Raw genomic sequence first — 6,510 nt, forward strand, 5'->3', positions numbered from 1 at the left:
GCGGGCATGACTCTTTTGCAAAAGAGACCCTAATCTTTTTTCGAAACTATGTCGCCATCCGTTTACTAATTCTTTCTCTGACCCCTTCACTTACCCCGCTGGCCTTCCTCTAATTTCCCCACACACCCCTAGCTAACTCGTGCACGACAGCGCGGTGAGCATTGGCTGGCTAGCTACGCCAACCACTAGATCATTGGCATTGGCGCGACTGTTCTAGCGAACCAGGGCACCTAAGGACCTAACCAGCTAGCGAGCGAGCACCAGGGACTTACCGCGGGCTCGACCGGTGTGGTGGTTGTAGCGGAGGAGGCCGGGGATGGGCTGGCCACGTGCGCGCGGCGAGCTCGGCGACAAGCCACGACGGATACGGCCGCGTCAGCTACGCCGAGGAGGCTGTAGCGGTTCCGCTAGCGCGCAGGGTGGAGAGAGAGTCAAGGCGAGGCTAGTGGTGTAGACGAATTGGCTACGGGGGGTTCGATGGGGAACTACCATTGGCTTTTGACGCACACGGCCTTATCGGCTCGGCGGTGAGGTAACGCCAAAATTGAAGCTTGGCTAAGCTCAGTCCAAGGCGGGGTGGGGTCAGGTGGCTAGGCGACTTGATGGCGAAGCCAGCGACGCGATGAATCGGCTCAAGATGATCTTTCCCTGACGGATTTAATGGTAGGTGGGGCTCAACTCGACCTCGTCTTGGCAGGATGTGACAGAACCGACCAATTATACGAAATTAAGTAAGAAAATTATCCACCAAAGCAGACAATTGAGCAAACTTAAGCCCGTATAACCCGGTAGTCTGTGAAATCACGAAGGATTTCAAACCAACTCGTGTCCCAGCCATGATCGTAATAAGTTTAGCGGTCACCATCACATATTACATAAAAGTTCGCAATCTCAGATACATCAGAGTTTAAACATAGTTATTACAAACCAGTTCGAATAAAAGTAGCGGAAGTCATTTGTTCAAATCACACACACACTCACGCGGAGTTTAAATATAGTGCCAGTGAATGATCATCTCTAACAAAAGCATCAGATGAGACGTAAGGAATGACCATGCCCATGGTCCTAAGCATCACCTATCGCAGGATAAAGGCAGTTGATACAGTAGCCGTAATACATCTGCCCATCTGCAACAAGTGGGAATAAAACCCTGAGTACGAGAAGGTACTCAGCCAGACTTACCCGACATAACCGAAAATAAATGACACCAAGGATTATGAAGGGCTTTATAGTGGGGTAGCTGACTCATTTGCAAAAAGAAGCATTTTTAGCATTTCAAGAACCTTTCTAAAAGCATTATTGCCAAGTTAATTATTATTAACCTGTCAACTAGATTTGCACCTATACTAGAGTAAACATGTGATTAAGCAGATAATGATAACCAATGATCATTAAACAACTTCCATACTGTCATATTCATTATAACTGTCCAAGTGTTCCATAGCATTTACTACGATGAAGTAACTCAAGTCAAGTGCTCACTATCCAGGAGCGATGGCGATTCGAATCGATTCCTAACCAGCTGGTGATTTGTTCCTTACACAAACCTCACTCACCCGCTAAAGTGAGATATTGATCACCGAGTCAACTTTCCAGGAATCTCGAGTTTGCCAGGAACCACATGTACCCGGGGGCCGACCGACTACACTTTGGTCTTATCATCCCGCCCCCGTGTCCTACCACACCTGCTCCGGTACAGTGCATTGCGGGCAATCTACTCGGCCCGAAAAATCTCCCAGCTTCGCGGTCGGAAGGTATTTTATCCGGCCAGCTAAATGTAAGGCATGCGTTCAACATAACTCGAGGCCCAACAATGGTCGGTCCTTAATCGACACAGACGGAAAGCACTACAGTCTAAAACTCTACAAGTCTCCGTCCGGTCTCAACTTCATTTAACACTTAGTTATACCATGACTTCATAGTCATCCAAGCAGATCTAGGTAACCACCTAGAGCTCGCAGGTGACAGGAAATCACCTGACTTCTACCGGTCTAAGCCAGCTAAGCATTGACTCGACTGTGGAAACCAGGGTAACAAGGATATAGTATGACAAAGGTAAGCAAGGTATAATGCAACAACGGTTGCAAACAACTCCTGAACGTAATGCATCAATTTAAAGTAAAGTACTTAATTAAATAATTGCAAACCGGGAGAAAAATGCTCCGGGGCTTGCCTCTCTCGAAGGAGCTCGGACGGTGATCGGGGCACTCCGGAAGTTCCTCAACGTCCTCCTCGTCGGCTTCTGGCACTTCCTGCTGCTGCACCTCGAGCTGCTCCTCTGGCTCCTCGGTTATGATGACTGGGTTCTCGGTTTGCGATCCTGTATGATGCAATGCACGTAAGTGATTATGCAAACGGTGCATCGAAGGAGATAAATGCCATGGGTATGTTGAAATACAAGGTAGTCAACATCATCCAAGAAACTATACTATAAGCACATGTCATCTACTGCATTCTCTTCTACTACTAATATGTTAAGTCAACATATTTTATTAAATACTTCAAAGATACACCAAAGCTTTACTAATTTCTTAATCACACTTAAAGCAACATTTACTTCAACCCTAATTAATAATAGGTTTGAATAGCAACATATATTTCTGATGCTCCTAAAAATCTGAGAAAATTGCAGTAGCATAATACTACCCTAAACAGACTACCATAAAAATTTCATGACATTTGGAAAAGTAAACTATCCTACACAAAAGTGACAAGCTATAGCATAAAAATGAGCATGAAATTACTTTGTACTATGAAAAGTGTCAAACAACAGAATTAATATTTTTCCTAGGTTTTTCATAGCCTATAATGACTGTACAAAAATTACCACATGCATGTTTTATACAAAGTTTGCTCTCTAGCAAAAATAACAAAAATCAGCCATTAAAGGCACTTGAACTACACCTCAAAATTTTCCCACAGCACATGCATGAAACATATTTTTCCTAGGAAGTACATGACCTAAGAAGATTAACGAACTTGAAATCATATTTTTCTGCAGACTATAGATTTTTCTACATATTTTTCAAGTTATCAGCAATATCCATGATTAAATAAAATCCTACAGAAAAGTATCCCAAAAATGACATGCAATAATTTTTCCAAGTAGATCTGATGATAAGGAACCTAGCAAAATTTGTTTCAACAAATTTGGAGCAAGTTTGATCACCCAAACAATTTTCAAACCATTTTAGATTTCAAATAATAAAGAATAAAAGGGAAATCCAATCACTTAAATAGTACTGGGCCGGCCCGAAAAGATCCGACGGCCCACGACACAGTGCAGCCCAAGCCTGGCTCCCTCTTCGGCTCAGTGACTGACACGCGGGACCCGCGTGTTAGCGAGAGGAAACAGGGGACGGAGGGAGACGACGGCGCGGCAGCCGCGAAATTCGCCGACAGCGAGCTCCCCCGGTGAACCCGACGGCACCGGTGTGCTCACCTCGGTCTCCCGCACCCATAGCACCCCTAAAGCTAGACTCTAATGGACTCCCTGGATACCGGCCATGGCCCACGGCGGCTCGGCCATGGCGCACGGTGGTGCTCAGGCGAACCCCGACGGTTGGTGGCCATACAAGGCGCGCGCAAGCACAGGGTAAACAAGGCGGACCTTCCTATGCTACGGCTAGTGGCTACGGTGAAGCAGTCAGGCAGAACCGCGTGCGATCACCAGCAGCGACCATGGTGGCCATGCCGCGGTGGTGCACGGTGGCAATGTCGCTCACCTACAGCTTGGCTGGCTCCGTGAAAGCGCTGACGAGGTCCGAGAGGCGATGGCGGAGCTGCGGGTTGAATGGTGGTGGCTGTGGCGCCGCGGCGAGCTCGAGCGAGCTCGGCGGAGCTGATGGCGTCGGTGGTGCGCTGTGGCTGCGAATGGGGAAGGCAAGGAGGGGTGAAAGGGGGCAGAGCGCGTGCGGAGAGCAGAAAGGGCGCGCTCCTCTTCAAGCCAGCCAGCGCGCTGCGTGGTTAGGGCGAGCCGAGCGCGTGGCGGACACGCGGCGGCCACCACCTGACCTCGGTTGGCCATGGACTGACTGAAACCGGAACACTATAGCTCGGTTCAGAGAACAACAGGGCTGACTGACAGCGCCAAAAGATGATGCTCGATCTCCTAATCCGTTGATTGTTAGCGAAAGAAATCAAAATGAAAGTTGTACACCTACATGCCAGCTACAAAACTTATGTAAAGATCACTGTCTAATTCGCAAAGGACAGAGAGTAAAATCGTGTCAAAGTCGTGTTCAAGAAACTGAAAACTGGAATTTAAACTTAGAAATTTCTAAGTGTTGAAACCAACCCAAATTCTAACTTGTGGGACCATTTTGAGCATGTTGTGCATATTTTCATGACTTGGTCACAAAATACTTTTTGTTCCTCATATAATTTGCTACAACTTTGCTTTAGGTTGCTCAGACATGCAAACATTCTAAGTGGTACTTTTTGAACAGTCAAACCAAAAAGTCCTAGGGTCAAAACAAGTCAAACCATGATTTGAAATCTTAATTGGGCAAAATGATCAACATGAACATTGTTCCTAATGACTTTCTAAGCATAGCTAAGATGTTTAACAATATATTTAGCTACACCATAGATTGGTCATACAAAAATCAAGCACTAAAGGTACTGAAATGATGAAAACACTTGAAATGATATTCTTGTTTCATAATCATGTTTCACATGTTTCAAGTGATATATGCTTATGAATGGATGAATGATGCTCATGATCAGGAAATGCAAGTGCAATTAGGTAAGACTAACACTAGGGGTGTTACAGCCCTCCCCCCTTATAAAAATCTCGTCCCGAGATTTGGGTTACGAACCATTTGTTATAAAATTCTTCATAAGCTTTTTGTAGATACTCTCCTGTTTCCCAAGTTGCATCTCCCTCATCATGATGATCCCACTGTATCTTGTATGTTTTCACCACACTATTCCGAGTAGCACGTTCCTTAGTGTCTAACACCCGGACTGGTTGCTCACGATACACCAAATCTGATTTGAGTTGAATACCTCGAGGTTCTATTCTTTCCTCTGGAACATGCAAACATTTCTTGAGATGTGATACATGGAAAACTGGGAAAACGGTACTCATTGTTTCAAGTAACTCTAACTTGTAGGCTACCGGACCTCTTCGTTCCAGGATCTTGTATGGTCCTACGAATCTCGCGGCAAGCTTTCTTCGGATTCCAAACCTTTTCTTCTTCATTGGCGTGACTTTCAGGTAAACATAGTCACCAACTTCAAATACAAGGGGTCTCCTTCTTTTGTCTGCATAGCTTTTCTGACATGATTGGGCAGCTTTCATATTCTGCTGAATAATATGAACTTTCTTCTCGGCTTCTTCTACAAAGTCAATGCCATAATACCTTCTATCACCAGGCTCGACCCAATTCAATGGTGTTCTACATTTTCTGCCATATAAAGCTTCAAATGGGGCCATCTTGATGCTTTCTTGATAACTATTATTATAAGAAAATTCAGCTAATGGTAACCATGACTCCCATGATCCCTTGGAAGACAATACACAGGCTCTCAACATATCCTCCAAAACAGCATTTACTCGTTCAGTCTGACCATCTGTCTGAGGATGATAAGCGGTACTGCGAATCAAACTAGTTCCTAAGCCTTTGTGTAAATGTTCCCAAAAATGAGCCGTGAACTATGAGCCTCTATCAGACACTATGGTCTTTGGTATTCCATGCAACCTCACAATTTCTGCGATATATCTCTCAGCATATTGAGGTGGTCGATAATCTGTTTTGACAGGCAAGAAATGAGCGGTCTTGGTAAGACGATCCACAATTACCCATATCAAATCATGTCCTTTTTGAGTAGTGGGCAAACCCATGATAAAATCCATACTGATATCGTCCCACTTCCAACTAGGGACTGATAAGGGTTGCAACATACCGGCAGGTTTCATGTGAATGGCTTTCACTCGACAATATGTGTCACATCTGGCAACATATGCTGTAATTTCTTTCTTCATTTTGGTCCACCAATAGCGGGATCTTAGTCCTTGATACATCTTACTACTTCCGGGATGGATAGATAGCTTAGAAAGGTGAGCTTCATCCATAAGTTTACTTCTAAGCTCTCGATCCTTGGGAACCACAAGACGGTTGTCAAACCACAACACGCCCTGTTCATTCACTTTAAAGTATTGAGACGGCTTTTCTTTTATTTTCTCTTTGATGTGGAATACCCCCTTGTCAGTTTTCTGGCCTTCTATTATCTTACTCTCCAAAGAGCAACTAATCTAAATACTATGTAACACAGTAGGATGCATTAGATCGAATCCATCTTCAAGTAATGGTTACACATTCAAGTAATGTGACTTTCTGCTCAAAGCATCTGCCACTACATTGGCTTTACCAGGATGATATTGCACATTCAAGTTGTAATCCTTGATCAATTCCAACCATCTACGCTGTCTCATGTTTAGCTCTGGTTGGGTAAAGATATACTTAAGACTCTTGTGATCCGTGAAAATATTGCACACATTACCAA

This window comes from Miscanthus floridulus, chromosome 1, assembly GCF_019320115.1.
Source record: "Miscanthus floridulus cultivar M001 chromosome 1, ASM1932011v1, whole genome shotgun sequence".
NCBI classification, from domain to species: Eukaryota; Viridiplantae; Streptophyta; class Magnoliopsida; order Poales; family Poaceae; genus Miscanthus; species Miscanthus floridulus.